Raw genomic sequence first — 18935 nt, forward strand, 5'->3', positions numbered from 1 at the left:
ACCAAGTCCGGTTAGGATTTCCGGTTTCTTTCAATTCCAACTAAGTTTGATTCTTTCGTAATGTGAATATGTTATTAGTGTTAAGTGTTCTGATAGTTGACACTACTCCATAAGACACCTTCAACCACAGCTGTTTTCTCTCAACATGGCCACAACATTTCTCAAGCAAGTAAAATTCAAAGCCAATAACATTCAGTTGGTATCTGCATTCCGCATCCGGTCAATATTAAAGAAATCTCATACCCACCATCTGTTCGTTCGATATACCTGTGTACAATGTCTTAGAAGTGAAACGGCTTATGTCAGAATAAATGCAATAAACATACGTCGTTTTTAATTTAGATATGTTATGACGGCATACACCTGGCCCTTCCGCGCCTTTTGCTAGCGTTTGCCTCAAGATAACTAGTATAGTTGTGATCTTTGGGTTCGTAATTACTATGCTTAATCAGAGGTCACCTTTTGCTGGTTTGTATTCGGAGAACGATTAAAATAAAAGCCCTATGTTGGTGATTAAGCTTTTTTGCCTCGATTTGCTTTTTGGTTTGAAGCTTCGGTGTATTAAGGTGAAATAATAAGCTCAGATTTTTTTAACAAACCACAGACAGGTGAGAGACTTACTGTGCCCAGACAGATCTGTATTTTGTATGTATTTGTTTTTTTTCATCTATGCTTTTTAATAAATAATTTGGTCTAGATAATAATCACGTAGAAAATTAGAAATAGGATTGAAAAATAAGTATAAAACATTGAGTACAGGTGTTATACTTGTATAGACATCCAAAATCTACTCATAAGCTAGTTTAGGATTTATTTATATTGAGGCAGAGGCAAATTAAGGATATTCCATTCATTTTTGTGAAGTATAGAAGATAAATATAAGCCCTATCCTATGCCTTGGCAGACCAAAAAAGCGATGGCGATGGATGTCGTGAAAGCAGATATGAGCGTAAACGGGCTCACACGAGACGACGCCCAGGATCGCGCAAAGTGGAGGAAATCAAGTAGGAAAGCGGACCCTGGCAAGGGCCGGGAATAAAATATGTAACACTCCAGGGAGTTGCAGGCGTCCATAGCCTACAGTGTAGGCCCTGCAATTACAGTGATCGCTTAATAGCAAGCGGGACGTATGCTTGTTTGCCACTGAAGAAGTATTATAAATATATAAATCAGTGCTATATACAAGGTGTCCCAAGAAGTAGTGATATACTGAAGCTGGGAGGTAGAGGACCTAGAGGGCTATCTGAATCACCCCCATGTATGTTCCGCGATTTTTCGTATTTTCGGAGTTATGATTTTAAAAAAATATAATAATAATATTAATTAATAGGAGGGTGGTTGGGACAGGATTCTCTGCCTCTGGCTTGCCTTAGCCGGCCGGCCAGAGTGGAGTCGTTAGAGCTATAAGCTCCAGGGGTGGAAGTGAAATATGCATAAGACGCGAGTTGGCATGCACAGTGGCTGTTAACAGCCACTGGGTAGAAAGCGGCGCACACCTCTCGATACCCTTAGCCGCTCACACCGGTGTTGCCCTTGAGCCATCCTAGATGTCGCTTTATGTGGGGGCCCATCTTGTGAGGGCGAGTCACCGTCTGCCGGAAATAAAATTGCATACCGTTTTATTAGGCAGGCGTCCGGTTTTTTACCCCATAGCTCAGTTCTTAGTCCATCGCTTTCACCCAATAACCTAGTTCATTTTAGATTCCATCAACTCTCAATAGTGCTTACACCCTGGCGGGTGCTGCCTCTGCGTGCGTCCCATGACACGGGCAAGGGCAGCCTCCGCTCGGTGTACCCCTTACATTTCATTAAAGTGTCAAAAGGGCCTCTACGTGTTGGCTTCGGCTCCGCGCACGCCTCCCAAAGGTCCGGAACACCATTGTTCCGTGATGGGAAAGACATATTAATTAATTTCATTATTATTCTCTTTATTTATTTTTCGTCTTAAGTTAGGTTTGTTATAATATGAATATAAAAGTAAAATATAAAAACACTTACAAAACAATAAAAAATACATATAAACACATTATAAAAAACCTAACCTAGGGTGCCGCCGGCAGCGGAGCTTGGCCCAAGCTGCCGGTGGTCAGGGCCGCAGAGTGAGGAACCGACGTACTATACGCGCCGTGTCCAATATTACCGCCTTCTGCATCTGACCCTTGATCCAACCACCCAGCGAGAGTCTCTCTAGGTGTTGGTCGAGACTCTTCGCTATGAGACCGTTCATTATTATTATTATTATTATTTTTTTATTAAAAAAAACATAACTCCGAAAATACGAAACATCGCGGAACATACATGGGGATGATTCAGATAGCCCTCTAGGTCCTCTACCGAGCTTCAGTATATCACTAATTCTTGGGACACCCTGTATAAAAAAATTAGAACGAATTCTATAAATGTTTGCTAAATGGCGGGTTTCATTAATGTCAGGCGCAGATATCCTGAAATATCCAATATTTTATGCGGGTTTTAATTTCATTAATGTTCTGGTCGTAAAGGAAATCCTTTGATTTAATCGGAATGAATGAACATGATTATTTTAAAAGCCTGATCATATTAAAAGCACTGCAGGTAAATAAAATACATTTGATTTAAAATGATGTAGTTGAGATGCAGTAGTAAAAATGTTAAATGCGATGTAATTACAATTGTTTAATTCTACCTTTAAAAAAAACATACGTATAGATAGTTAGGTAAAATAGGTCTCTAATCTCATAGTCTAATAAAACATGGTCTTCTATTCCCAGAGTGACACAGGCCTACGTCACAATAACATGGTCGCTATATATAGCGCTATCGCATATTATCATATAGGGCTGTCGCATGATGACGTAGGCTTGTGTCAGTTAGGTGACCTAGAAAAGACGGGAATGGAGTACCAGGCGGAGTATATTATTATACCATGTCTAATCTCTTGCTTAATATGACAGTATACCTGCCGGCAGTACCTACCTAGAAGTAAAATTTATGAAAATTGTAAATGTCTAAATACTACGGTTCTTAAGATACAGTCCCATTGACAGACGGATGGACAGCAAAGCTCAACAATAGGGTCGTACTCGTAATTGTCACATTTTAGAAACAGAGCTTTAAAAACTATATAATTTTCATATAATAAAACGTTACAAGATTCGTTACGTCGGCATGTGAATTATAAAACGGAATTCACAGCGAATAACACGATTTGCCGCGGTATTTCTTACGCGTTCCTATTCCTATTGCTTGCACAGCTCGTGCGAATGTAATAATTCGTAAAACCAATGTAACTGTAACCATGAGGCCTATTCCAACGACATCAAAATTATATCTAAATGATGTTCCACGCGTGTATTTCGCTCGTATGTGTCCGTACATGTACTGTCACGAGCGAGACGCGCGGGCGACTGGGAACAAAATACCTTTGACAAATATGAAATCTCTAGCCAAATTCATATTGATTGTCACTGTGACAAAGGTACGAAATGGGTAGTAAATTACATTTTATTTTTTGACTGTACATCACATTCGATTTATTATGTTGTACGCCGATGTTCTAATTTTGATTGTGATATGTCTTAACAAAACTCGAGTTTTACATATAAGTTTTAAAAAGTAATTTTCAAATTAAACCTGGGAGTTGAGCTTCGATGAACCCATTGGCGTTAGTTTACGTTCAAGATTTATGATATTTTAGCATCGAGCAAGCCTACAACGCGGATAAAACTTAATAATTAATTTAATAAGGCTGTACATACTAATACTGATTTACTAAAGCGTTTGTTATGTAAGCTTTTAAAACAACACCCCTGTACGCCGTAATTGTGGCATAACTGAGGAAACATTTTGCGAACACCTCACGCAAATATACGTTGGAAAAGAGCCCATTACACATTGTGATAAGGTCCTATTTCCCACCTTATTGCTAGGTGCTGTTAGGTCCTTTTTTATAGAAAGCACTTATATTTAACGTTATGCCTAAACAATGCGAGTGCTACAATTTGTTGAGAGAATATGGTTAGTTGAGCGATTTTAATATACAACATGCCACGTTATTAACCCGCTACCGCATATTTGTGTTTATTTAGCATCATGCAACCTTAATTTAATATGAGGTACCTATGCAGAAATGATAGAAATGATGGCGCGATGAGGTCGTGAAAGATCTAAACGAGCTCGGTGCCGTCGATTGGACAGAAACGGCGCTAGACAGAGAAGCATGGCGTTCCTTAGTGTCAGAGGCCAAGATCCACTTCGGGTCGCTGCGCCACGGCAGTAAGGAAGTAAGTAAGTATATGCAGAAATAAAGTGTGTTTATTGCTTATTTATACATATGCGTTAGTTCATAAATTGTGCTGTCAATAATTGAAATAATTCATGGAATAAATAATCTAATTTAATAAGTGTTCTTTTCAGTTTAACTCACGTGTTTTAAAAATATTTTTACCTCACAAAATTCCAGCTCTTTATTTCATTAGATGCATGGTATAATAATATACTCCGCCTGGTACTCCATTCCGAGATTCGCGTATGACCTAACTGACACGCGCCTACGTCATCATGCTGTTTACAGGTTCTCAAACTTTGAAATGTGGGAGAATTTTAACCAACGGTGAAAATTATTTTAACGGCATTAATTTTAAGTTATTCATGTAGAAACATAGTAAAATAATACAAATCTAATGTATTAAATTAAACTTTATTTATCTATACAAGACAAACGTTTGAAAAACTAATTCACAGTTACACATTAATTACCAAGCTTACGGCGTGAAAAGTTTGGAAAACACTGCGACTGCTGACACTGAGCGAGAAGGAAATAACAATTAACACGCGTTCGACAAGGATGACGGTCAGGGCATGAAGTTATCTAGATCCGAATTGTCAAATGTGCACAGCGCTATCCTGTGTTGCCAGTAGTATAAACAGAATTACCCGAAAGTCTGAAATTTCTTTCGTGAATCGGAAGATATTGCTAACGAGTAATTAAAAATGACGTGTTATTGTAAAATTTAAGCTAAAATACATATAAATGAAAATTATAAAATTATAAAGAAATATTTTAACTTATTAACCATAGGTATAATGTACCCATGTAACATGTTATGTTGAAATAAAGTGGCAATGTTATTGTGACGTAGGCCCGTGTCACTCTGGGAATGGAAGACCATGTTTTATTAGACCATGATTAGATGCTTGTATTGGTTACTGTATACCTGCTATAATTAAATTCAAAAGATAGGCTAGGAATAAATAGGGTAATTAAACAACTGTACCGATATTCGAAACCTAAGAATAATATTGAGAATGGCAACATTGTGTTGTCGGTCGTATTGTCCTTTTCTAGCATATACGTCCCTCTCTCTCTCTCACATTCCCACCACAGAGCAGTTGGTTTTGACAAGTGTTTGACAGTTACCGCCAAAACAAATTTCCAAGTCATTGGCTTGCTGTTTTTCCATCTGGAAGGTCGTGAAGCTAAACTGCTGGTGAGTTTTTGAATTTGTACCCCAGTTTAGCTGACTATATTGAAAAACAGTTTCTAACGGCTTTTGCCGTTCGAAATAAATATTTAAATTTAGTTGTCCGTTAAACTATCTAGCAAATAAAAACGATCCGGAATAGTGATGTGCAAGTGTTTTCAAAGGCTGCCTGCGCGCACCGTGGCTATGCCAATGAAAATACTAAAACACATGTTAGAAAACACATCGAGCTGGTAAAGCGTGCACGTGTCACCATTATAATTTAATTTTATACCTACATTAAGTCTCTTCAGAGTCTTGTTAGCTTAAATATTTGTGTGTGTGTATAATAACGGTTGAAATTATAATACTTAAATGGTGATCTGTGGAGGCATACCCTTCAGTTTTCAAGTGATTTGTGTTTTCGAATACGAAAGGATCGGATAGTTAATACGTGTTACGTAGAACCTACGTATGAAGGTAGAAGCTTATAGACGTGTAGGTTTTATCTGTCCAAGTATCTATCAGCAATTTGTCTTTTTATCCCGTTCCGGGTTAATATAATATTTATTGCAAAATTTATTTTTTGGTAATAAACTTGCTGATAAATAATGTGTACCCGCTTAGGAGTCGACGAAGCTCCGCTTCGCGGAGCTTCTATTTCCGCTCTGAGGGACACAAGGTAACGAACAAACCTACATCGCAAACATTGCATTTATTTTTGTGGAAACGTGAGTACTTCGGCAGTACATAAACTTAAATCTGACTAGACATAGAGAGAGATTAGCATGGCTCTGCGCAAGAATGACATGCAAAATCGTGAAGTATTTCACTCTTTATCTACCAACTTATATCTCTCCAACTAGATCTTTGATAAAAAAAAAAAAAAAAAAAAAAAAAAATGGTTAAAATGTAGGTAGGTACCTACTTAAATAAATAACTTAGCAGGTACTTACAGCCTAAAAAGGTTAAGGAAAGAACTCTTGCATGTAGTTGCTATATGTGCTTGTGTTATTTTGGATTTGAATAATTTGATTATTAATTATATACGTAACTACATACAAGAGGGTCAATTCTTAAGCCTACCTACCTACCTACATAAATAATACACTTGTAAACGTTTCAAATAATATCGGAAGCCTGTGATTTGGAAGGGCATTAACGATACGGGAATCTTTAGATTGATTCATTGACGAAGACGCATGGTTTGGTTCATATTGTCAAATTATATTAGTTAACTGTAGAGTTAAAGTTTAGTTTTGGCAAATCTGCGCGTCACCGTGAATGACACTCTCTAAAATTGCCTGTTAAAGCCTGCTTAAAGCCTTTCACCTTGTCGAGCAAGGAACCCGCAACTAAGGGAATATTACCCACAGGGTATTTGATTTGAATGTTATTCTTAAACCTACGTCTGTTATGGTTCCACCTGCGTGAGGTGTGCCTAAGAGAATCTTTTATTCGTTCACAAACTAACGTCATGTTATTTGTGATAAAACCAATATATTATGTACCTATCTAAGCCTGCGCAAGGCTGCCATGTTTCCACCTGCGTAAGGTGTGCCAAAGAATCTATGATTCGTTCACAAACTGACGTCAAGTTATTGATGATGATATTATAACCTATGTAAGCCTGCGCAAGGCATGTCAGACATATAAATGATATGGTTATAACACAAGCGAGCGAGTAGGCCACAATCAGAAAAATATTACAAAGATGAATTTGTAAATATCTCCTCTTAGAGAAAGTAAAAAGGGTTTAAAATAATGTTTTGGGTAAAAATCAGTCGAAATAGGCAAGGCTTCGTTATTAGAGTTTACATTTCTGTTTACCAATCTATTCTAAGGGTCCCGAACACCCTGTTGGCTAAACCCAAAATTGGGCTAATTAACTGTGGTAAAAGTGAAAACTACTTACTATTTACAAAAATAACCTAAGATTCCAGGCCTATTTCGACTCATTTTTATTTTAAAGATGATAAAATCTTTGCAACCTAATATATAAATAAAATTGTGGTCTGGAGACGCTAAGCCTCATAACTTGGGCGGCATAGATAATACTAAGAAATTTAGTCGCTGAATTTCGACTATAAGCCCAGGCAGAATATTGATAATTAGAATAAGGAGTGGTCAATCCTCCAAGGTCCAGATAATCTGTGGACTCTAATTAAATCAGGCTCGGTAAGCTCACGACACGACAGAGCTTACGATTCCATTCTGAAATAAGCTATGTTTACAATATATATTACTCATAGTGTGAAACAAACAGCCTGCTCAAGGTGTACAAAAGGTCCGTTTAATGGCCCTATGAATATCTAAAAACCTTTGAAGTCTAGGCCTGCTAAGGCAGACTAGAAATAAATACATATGATCCCAATGTAAGAGCAGCTTACAGTTGCATAAATTATATTTGCCTCGAGAGCACTAGTCTTTCAGTTAACATGTTTACGAGTACCTACCTATGTACACGATATGACCAAGGTTACCTACCTATTTAATTATTATATCCCTGACTGCCATGGTATGGGAAATTATTATGTGCTGGCGGTGCTGCACAAGCATGTTTGAAATAAAATATACAAAACTGGCCTAACGGGCGTTTATGAATTATGTATTTTACACCCTTATGTCTGTATTGTGACCCTGGAAGTTTTAAACCAGTAAGTGCTCCCATGCACGGATTAAGTTTATTATAAACTACCCATGCCCTAACCTCAAGGGCAAGTGCTTCTATGCACGGACCAGATACTGTTACCACTTAATTCACTTATCATGACTTGTCATAGTTTGATACTACACGTTTAACAAATTTAAGAACGTGGAATGTACCCACTACAAAAGGTTTTTAAAAACAGTGACTGAATGGTTTGCACGAAAGGTTCTAGCACAACTTCTGGGCGGTCACGCCTAGGGCATGACCCTCTAGTTCTCAATTTATACAAAATTATAGCATTGTGATACTGTTCGCTTGCACAATAAAATAGAGAAACAGGAGCACGCCTTGCGAAAAGGCGAAGCTATTTTGAAACGCCAAACTTTCAAAAATGGATTGAAATATATAAATATGTTTTTGGTGTGGAACATGTACACCCAAACAAATGCAGTCATTTATTATATGTTGGCAAAACTCTGCCAAAGTGTTAGTCTGTCTGAACAGCGTTACCTGAAGGCATCAATGCACATGAATCTCTTGAAACATGGTGGATTAATTAATTTACACCCCGCCTGTGTCTTGCTCTTACCAAATCCACAAGTTAAGGACCTCAACCTATCTAGGTACCCTTCTTGCCCGAGACCTGAAAAAATGTTCACTATAATCTCATGCAGTCAAGTGTCGGAAAACGAGGTCCACACACTTAGCGCTACTGTGAATATATATCTAAAAAGTCTGTAGACTGCCTTCCAGGAGGCGGGATGCTAATAGATTAGCCTATATAGTAGGCCAGAGATATAGTATTCAAAAGCACACTGATCCAAATCCAGTAATATTATATGTATTTCAAAATATAAAATAATTGACAATTCGGCGTATATTTGATATCAAAAAGTTACAATTATCCTTAGTTCATAAGGAGGATAAGTATACATAAATATCAAATAGATTCGACAAAGTGTTGACTCTAGCATTGGATGAAATAGGTCCCTCTTAAAGGGCATCTGCGCTGTTGGCTTTGGGCCCACGGGTGCCCGGAAAAAGGTCGGGGACCCCATGGTCCGCACAGTTATTGCAAATAATGTATGATCACTAAATAAACACACAAATTTGCATTTTGGTTAAAAACACATATGCGATGAGCTAAGGTTTCGAATTAAGTACCTTATTCTTAATAATTTACACACTGGAAAGAGGAAACTGAATATTCAGAATTAAGCAATGCTACATGAATGGTTTACATAAATTAAACCACTTTAGGGTTCAGAACCAATCAAGCTTATGCCTAATTGCCTACTAGTAGGCACCAGATAAGGTAAACTACTCTTACTGCATATATAGAAATTAATGAGTACAATTAAGGTCACTTGATGATAGCTAAACATGAATATAAGCAGAATGAGCCTGCACCTTTACAAATATAATTGATAAGGTTCTGTGGCATTTCTATATTAACCATTTGAACGCCAAGAGCACCAAAAAGCGTCATAACTAGGCGTGCCCACATGAGTGTTATGTTATGGCTTAAGCTCTCAAAGTAACCTTCACAATTTTAAGTAAGGTTTGTTTAGGTACATTAGTTCGCGTTAGTAAAGCGTACAAAGGATTAACTGCATTTTATAGCTATAACCAAGTATATAGCTCACACTGACTCACAGTCATTAAAGGAATTCAGTAATTCCCTATGACATTTTAGTAAGTAGGTACCCAATATTAACTTTGTGGGTAATGATAGTGAATTATAACGAATATTTAAAATATTCGTCTACTTAATCCCGAGGGATTCTGGAAATAAGAAAGGTCTTGTCCTTGTTATATTCCTGCAACTGCTTACTTTACTAGATAATTATTATCAAATTTGTTAATAATTGGGAGTTATAAAATAATAAAAACTACTCGAGTACTTTATGATTTTATTCTTTTCATACTTGAATTACATCACTCCTTATCACAGATGTTGTATGCTCCTTGAAGAGTAGACTGACTTATCTCATCTTCTTTTACCTAGTTTTCACATACATATAATTAAGTATAGCACCATTGTGGTGACTCATTTTTTCTCTTTGAACATTTATAAGTACATTAAGTACGTATATGAAATGCAAAGTTAGTAACATAATATAATGGTATATCAAATTGTATGCTTTACATAATACCTCTCTCCTCACAGGTGTTAAAATAAAGGGTGTACTACATAATTAATTAAACACTCGTAATATAATAATATTACATATACATAATAAGTACATGTATAATCACATTGGCTTGGCGTCTTCCCACCACCAGGCGATAACAAACACGTCTCAATATTATTCTTAGGTTTCGAATATCGGTACAGTTGTTTAATGACAGCGTTTTACACAAAAATAAAACGCTAATTAAATAACTTACCATATTCGAAACCTAAAGTTTTAATCCTGCCTGGTGTCAATATGTATAATTTTGAGACAATGACTTGGAAATTTGTTTTGGCGGTAACTGTCAAACACTTGTCAAAACCAACTGCTCTGTGGTGGGAATGTGAGAGAGAGAGAGGGACGTATATGCTAGAAAAGGACAATACGACCGACAACACAATGTTGCCATTCTCAATATTATTCTTAGGTTTCGAATATGGTAAGTTATTTAATTAGCGTTTTATTTTTGTGTAAAACGCTGTCATTATTACAAACTAAAAACTTCTTCAAACAAGCTTATACCAAAATATTAATTATTCAAAAGTCGTAAGATGGTACCTACTTAATTTATATTTATATTAGAACAAAAGGCGCTAATTCCAATTCAAATTTCCTCACCCTCCGTCTTTGTGAGGACAGATTTGTACGAACAACATTGGTGTCGAACAAAGTTTGGTTTATTCTGGAAGTATTACTAGTTGAAATCTTCAATGAAATCGTACTTTCTAACTTCAGACCATACTAGTCCACTTATAAATATATATCAATAAAACAGAATATCTTGACAAAACTCCAGACCTCACCCTAAAAATCTTGACATTTACGGGACGGTAATTTCTCCAAAAATAGAAATACAACAGATACAGCATTGGGACATAAAGTATAGCGATGACTTCCTACTATTTAATAATGATTACCTATTGCTTAATAAACTTTGATAAAATAAACCAGTTATTCAAGAATATTCATTCAAATAGCGAAAGTTCTTTGTAAGGGCCGTAATAATTGAAATTATGCAAACGAAGTCCAGCCCCGACCGAAGCTCGAAGTCCGTCCTGATGGTTTTCCGATTCTTTGACGGGAAAAATTAACACATTAAAAGATTTAGAAATGGCTGCAGATGGTTGGTGTTTTAGCAAATCTGTACGAAAAATAGGCAGAAAAAGTCCGTAAAGTTTCAAAGTCCGGGTTTTAAATTAGATGGATGTTTCGTTTTTCTTTTTGGCCCATACACAAGGGCTCAGCTGCTGCAGCGGCTGGGTACACGCCACGAGTGGCCGTTTATCCATTATTGGACTTATAATCGATTGCTCATAGAGATAGATTCGATAATTCGATAACGGTTCTAACTCTAACGACATTTTACTACTTGGTCATTACCTTGTTTTGCGGTAAACCTAGGAATTGCTTTGTATTCTTAAGCACGGTGTGAAGTGGATAGGGCAAAAGAAAAACGAAACACTATATACGACGAAATATGTATTCTGGAATATCGTAATTGCGATACAGTTTAAGATGCTTGTTCCCTAATGTTGACACAATCTTACTCAACTTGGTATCTCCTAAATAATATTCGTTTATGTTTATAGCAAATTTATTCACCAAATTTCACCGAAATATACAACAGAACAGTCCAGAGGTAAAACTATGAAAGACCGTTTTTCAAACTTTGTTATATAATTTTAAATGTTATAGTACAGTTTGGCGCTTCGAACGCGCCAATTATTCCTTAATGTCGCTATCTGTTGTCGTTGTTTTTCCCCTGGACTGTTCAAATAATTCGCATACCTACCTTTCCTCCCACACACTTCTATATAAATAAAATATAGCTAACAAGACTTCCTTTGTTACAGGTACGCGTCACCGGTGATACACACATTTGGAATGCAGCGACCGCCCTGGACTGGATTAACGTATAAATTATAGTTTTATTAGACCCAGGTTGAGTAGGCCTTGCCTGGGAGCCTGGGTCGTGGCCTTGGAATAACTTAGACTTGTTTTATATGGTTTTATAATTCTTTAATTTATTGGCGAATGTTACGCATACCTACTTATTTACCAAAACACTTTACGATTTACAAGGGAGATGATAGTTTTTACTTAGGTGTGTTTAAACTTTTAGGAATAATTTTCTTACTTACACGTCTTTTACAAAATGTCATTAAAAGTGAAACTACAATAATCTTAGCGAAATAGAACTTTATCTTCAAAATGTTCTCCTTGGCTGTGATACACAAATGCAAAACTTTGTTAATATGTAGGTACATATGTATTATCAATATGAACATGAAAAAAAATTGTCAACGCAGTTTTGGGCCAACCTGAAGCACTACCACCAGTTTTAACATTGACATATTCACTCACGTTTAAGTAACTTACTTTCTATGCATCTCGCTCGTACTCGCATATTAGTGCAAGCGAGATGTATAGAAAGTAATTTACGTAGACGCGAGCTAATCTGTCAATGTCAAAACTGGTGGTAGCCGTAGTATGTGGAGTGAAATGTCTATGCATTGCGTTTTTGTTTTGTACAATCAACTGTAAAAATACGGGTGTACAAATGATCTCAAAAATATGTCCCATAACTCTTATGTCAGTGAATTAAGAACTATGGGACATATTTTTCAGTAAGTTGTCTACACCCATAAATATTTTTACATAGTGCATCAACGTCTTCTTTATCAGTATCGTTGTTGTCTGTCCTTTTAAGATTATTGTAGATTTTCGAATATCTTACAAACCGTCAACGCTTAATGGTACCCTTTTAGTCTAAAAATAAAGGGACGCCGATTTTTATAATGGAAATGAGTCTGTCACTCCGTTATACTAATAACCACTTAGAATACCTACCCGGTTAAAAGCTGTCTGAACAAGACTTTTTAGTTTAGTGTAATGGCTGTTATTTTGTTTGAAGATGCAAAGACATTTTGCATTTTCAGAATGAGTAGGGTCTAGGAGATTGTTTGCGCTATAGGACCGCGATAACTGGATTTATTGTGCTTTTCATTTTATAAAAATTAACATATCCTTATTATCATTTTATTTTAAATATAACTTATATAATATCGCATTTTTTGCGATAAAACTGAAACACAATTGATGTACATAGAAAGTTTCATATGCTTTCTCAACGAACAGTATCCTTTAGTTTTAACGACTAATGTACCAGTTTGAATTCTGCTAACATATGAATGTTTGATATAAGAAAAGAAGAAAAGTTTAGAATAAACAAACTATACGTTTGAATATAAAATCTCTTTGTTCTTATATCATAAAGACGCGGCCAGATGCCCGCACTCTCTGCGTTTGCTTAAAAAACCACGCCAGATGGCCCTTTTAGCTTTATTCATGGACGCTTATAAGGCTCACCTGTTCACGACATACGGCTAATGTTGAGAATTAAAGCTATGCATCTGTGGACAGTCATAACTTTGGCTCATCAGAAGTTCAAAATATAGTTAATTTTGTTTGTTTATAGATAATTTTGATACGCTTAGTTGGAAGATGTAATGACAAAGGAATGAAAATGTGTGCACAGTTAGACATTAAAAATAACCAATAAGCGCCACTTGCACCATTCTACTGACCCGGGATTAACCGGTTAAATCTGGAGTTACTATGGTTACCAGTACAATTTGACACTGGGTTAACGGTTTAACCGCTTAACCACGGGTTAGTGGGATGGTGCAAGTGGCCCTAACAGATTTAAATAGCTAACCTATAAAATAACAGTTTTTTGAATGATTCACGGTTAGTTTTACTAGACTTATATCGACCGGGATATGAACCGTGATTACCTTAACTGAGTTACCCAGTGAACAAGATGCATGTAACTGCGTCGAAATATCGGGAGCTCGAAAACAAAACAAAAGGTAATCACGGTTCATATCCCGGTCGATATAAGTCGAATAAGTAATAACCTACAAAACTTAACCCTAAATCTAAACGGTCGTTAGACATTATGGTAAGGTGTCTATGAAAATGTACACTTGAGATCGATTCTAATATATCAAATTGATATGGTTTTGTTCTGGTTTTTGGACGATCGTCTTGGTGATTGGCGCGCATCATGCGCACGATTTTCACTTCATTTCGCAGGCACCAATCAGCGAGAGCCATTTTTAAAACCTGAAGAAGTTGGTAATTCCAAATCTGGCTCTTTTTGTCGGATATATCGTCCACAAGTAAAATTAAGAAACAAGTATTGTTCTTTGTACGAGAGTAGGTACCTAGGGGCTGTCCATAAATTACGTCATCGATTTTTGTCGATTTTTGACCCCCCCCCCCTATAATCATCCAAAAATCATGCTTCAAATGACCCCATTTCCTCCTACTTCATGCTACCGTCATCCTATGTCCAGACCCCCCCCCCCCCTAATTTGAAATGACGTAATTTGTGAATAGCCCCCTACCAGGTTGGCTGGCGTGTAAACGAAATTAAGGTTTACAAATAAAAAATATACCTGAAAAAGGATTACATTGACGAGAATGATTTCGAGCTGAAAATCATACAGATTAAAACTGTCACTCGTCAACTCAAAATAATTAATAGCTCTTTTACAGTGCGTGTAAATATTGCTCATGTAAATGATATTGAACATATTATGTCATTGACTTAACCATTTATTTACGAAATTCTTTAATTAATTTTTAGATTTGCTTTATACTGTACCAAGTGTACTCGTAATATGGATCCGTAATAAAAGATTGACAAAGTTCACTAGCCTATTTACCTCATTTTCCCGGTTTTCCTACTGGAGCTTGGCTATGGATATGGATATCAGTGGGTAGGAAATTCCTATTAAACACAAAAAACACCGGTCTCAGCGCAAATAGAATATATTAACCTGATTTAGTTATACATATGGACTTGTTTATTCATTCCATCTCGCCCGACTAATTTGTCATTCGCCCGAGGGAACATATCTCATCATTAACCCAACTCGAAACGTATCTCCCGCCTTATTGAAACTCCAGCCTTATGCTAATTGAGACTAGGTTGCTTTTGCAAGATGCCTCGTGACTGAGATAAGAGATTTGCAAATCATATTTGCGTCCATTTCGGTTCCTTGGATGATACGATCTTACCCGTCATTCACAAATGATCACCAACCGCATCACCAACGCCGACCATTATAACTTTTAATCTTCCGTCCTGCATAGTCAAAGAATCAAGAGGTCTAGGTATACTGGGGACTCGAAAAAGTCTATGACTGAGTGTTTAGTGAACAGAGAGTGGCCTTCGCGTCCCGTTGGTCATGCGTCACATTAAACAGGCAGTTTTCTGCCATTCGTCACGGTGATATCGATTTGTGGGATGACTTCGTGAATTCTGATGTGGGGTCAGGTTTACAGCAACAGTTAACTGGCCGAACGTGAACCTTATGTTTTGTTATTAAGGTTTACTTTCGGTGAGGACGATGGTATGAAATCCATAGCTACGAACTGCTGATGTGCGTTTTCTTTGTAACTTTACTGGGTTCCAAATGTCGTAAAACTTTCTACAATTAAGGGGTTGAGTAGCTTAATACATTTGTGGCCTTATGGGAGTATACAAGCATGGTTTTAACAGTACATAAGTATGACTACAGTAGGTACATGATGCAGTACAGGCTTAAAGTCACCTAAAAACTTGTAACACAGGACTTCAAAGGGGGTAATCCAAAGAGTTTCTTGTATATGCAAGTATCTTTATACAGTAACTATTAGAGCACGTCAGTAAGACATTAACTGGTTTATTATAAACAACCACACCCCGTTTAGCTCTCAACGGCCCTCCGTCATTAACGAGCCTGTAACTATCGTCTAACTTGAAGGGATATATTTAGGGTTGCGCATCCTGAGAGAACCGGCAATCTTTGAGTTTTGACTTGAAATTTAAGTTTGAATCTTAAAACGACTGTATCTGCAAACAAGTTGTATAACAACAAACAGTAAAAGGCCTTAATATAAAAATTACACACTAAAATTAAAAACTAAAATTGAAACCTAAACTATAAATAGAACATCAGGTTAGGTAGATATAGGTTTTTGTCCTTTATGTTTTCCAATACTTGTCTTGTTTGCTGTTTGAATAATCTAAAATGTTCAGATTCGGTTGTTTAGATAAAACCTACAATTATTTTGACGGAGTTTTTATTCGAAGGCTCGAGTCCTTTTGAGTTGCGCTTAAAACAGACTCAATAAAATCTCAACTTGAGATTTGTCTCCGAACTGTTTTAGCCCAAAGTCTCGTAAAACCGAGTCGAGTTCTTTAAATTTACCTAGACTCAAAAGACTCGAGTTCCTACCAACACTAGTTATAAATATTATCTTATCCTCTTAGGGAACCCACAAATCGCTCCAAACTCCATCTTTACTTATCCCACTAACTAACCCCACTTACACGATATATTCACAGCTGGTTTATTAATATAAACCAAACTTTAGCTGTCGATGAGCGCATCGGGACAAAAATAACACCGTTGTTGGTATTCGATTAGTGATTAGTTCCACAAGCTATTTTAGGAACTTGTCACTTTTTCCTAGTTCGGTCGTCAACTGGGATATATGAATGAGTAGGGGGAAATGACAAGAGAGAGACCGGTTTTATAAGAGCCACTTACTCTTTCTTTCAAAACTCCAGATATATGTAAGTGCAGGTGACTTAAAACCTCTTTTCTACCATGCACTTTCCTCCTAATATATATGTTACATACTACTGCTGTGACGCTACGACGCGTGGTGAATTTTGGCCTTGACTTAACTTTACGATGTCTAAATCTCGGGTCTAGGGAAAAGACGCGAACGAGTTAAGCATAAGCATTTAAATCACAATATTTCTATAAACAGACATCATTATTGGGTTAACAATATCTCAATAATGCAGTATCCGCGAGTTGTGCAAAGTTATCGAGATTTCCCTGTTTCCCCTTCAGTGAATGGGATAAGGAGCGGAACATTAACGCCATGGGATAACACAGTTATTGCTCCTTCCTGGACGCATTCAGATTGTTCAAATATTATGTTGATTAGTTGTTAATATTAGATTTGGGCTATTAATTGAAAGGCACATAGCGATTCATAAGAGTTGGAATTTATTATCGCAATATTGTAAGGCAAGGTGTGCTCCTATTCATAGCTACCAAGGTACTAAAGCACAAGCGAAGTCCTTAATATTAGGAACTATGGGCTGTTGTTTTTTATTCAATAGGTTACATGTGTGAAAGAGAAAGTATAACCATATACTTGTATGAGTAAGATAGATTTAGTTTTGTTAATTCCAACAGTTAATCTCTATCTTCTATTAAATTTTTGAGACGGAACGCCGCAGTGAGCTCGACAAAAAACGTGATGAGCTTAAGGCTCGGCCGCCAACCTCAATTTCCTACAACTATGTAGGTGGTGTGCTGACGTGCCCAAAATGCGCTCGAGTATTTAGCAAGAAGATAGGGTACGTGAGCCACCTAAGAGCGCATCAGAGAGTGGATCAGCTACACTCTAATAACACGAGCTAAAAATTGCCTAGTCCAGAGCACACAGTCGCTGGGGCCGAAATCGGTCAGGAAAGCATCATCATCACCTAAAATTAGATACAGAATTAGTATTAAAAAACTTTGACAATAGAGTCGAATCTAGGTAATTTTGATCCCTGCCGCTTCTTTCCGCCTCCGCCATCGCTCTACGCGACAACATTGCTATCTTTACCACTTAGATGGTTGGCAGTATGGCAGTCCTCAACTGTGCGTTTCTCCAGAAACTGCCTGCCTCGCACAGCTACAGTCTGGAATGAACAGTCGACTGCGGTAATTCCGGACCGATACGACCTTCAAGAAAAGAGTGTAGGTACCTACTGCCATCCTAAAGGCCGGCAACACACTTGCAACCCCTCTCGTGTTGCAGGTCATGGGCGACGGTAATTGCTTATCTTATAGTTCCGTTTTTTTAGCATTAGAAATAAGGTAAACAATCTTGATGTGTCTTTTAATTGAAAAATACATTTTAAAAATAGGTTAGCGCAAATATGTAACAATTATGAATCTAATACGATCATTTATATTCTTCTGCTTTCATAATTAATAGTTACTGATTTTTAAAAAGCTTTTTTCAATTAAAAAACATGTCAAGATCGCTTACCTTCTTTCAAGTTCTTTCTAATGCTAAAAAAAACGAACTATAGATGATTCGTCTACTCGTATGCCTTCTATAACATAAAAAAACTTCGTATGTTACGGACTGTACAGTATCTTACCGGCCTATAAATTTACAGCCCAATAAAAATTAAAAAAAAAATTCTACTCCCGTACTTTTATTTGTCATATAAAGTGTCATGAACACATCTTTAAAACCCTACCTTATAGATGTTAAGACAAGTCTTTAGTCTATTCCCCAAAAACGCATTTGTGCATACACGCAGTATCTTTTTGGCACTTTTCGATATTTCGTGTAATGATCACTTAAAAAACATTGTATGAAATACATTGTTACCAACCTTTTTTTAAATGTCATCTCTGACAAATAAGTGAACCATAGAAATGTTTTTTAGGGTTCCGTACCCAAAGGGTAAAACGGGACCCTATTACTAAGACTCCGCTGTCCGTCCGTCTGTCACCAGGCTGTATCTCACGAACCGTGATAGCTAGACAGTTGAAATTTTCACAGATGATGTATTTCTGTTGCCGCTATTAT

General features: G+C 36.9%; 1 protein-coding gene and 1 non-coding gene across 5 annotated transcripts in view; both read left to right on the forward strand.

Annotated features, from left to right (window-relative positions):
• Nucleotides 1–18935, forward strand: part of LOC134806861 (DE-cadherin) — a 402744-nt gene that overhangs the window by 255325 nt on the left and 128484 nt on the right. The window lies entirely within an intron of this gene.
• On the forward strand, nt 6177–6280 carry LOC134798696 (U6 spliceosomal RNA). Its single transcript, XR_010145253.1, has one exon. It is a non-coding gene; the product is annotated as a U6 spliceosomal RNA (small nuclear RNA).

This window comes from Cydia splendana, chromosome 1 (assembly GCF_910591565.1).
Source record: "Cydia splendana chromosome 1, ilCydSple1.2, whole genome shotgun sequence".
NCBI classification, from domain to species: domain Eukaryota; kingdom Metazoa; phylum Arthropoda; class Insecta; order Lepidoptera; family Tortricidae; genus Cydia; species Cydia splendana.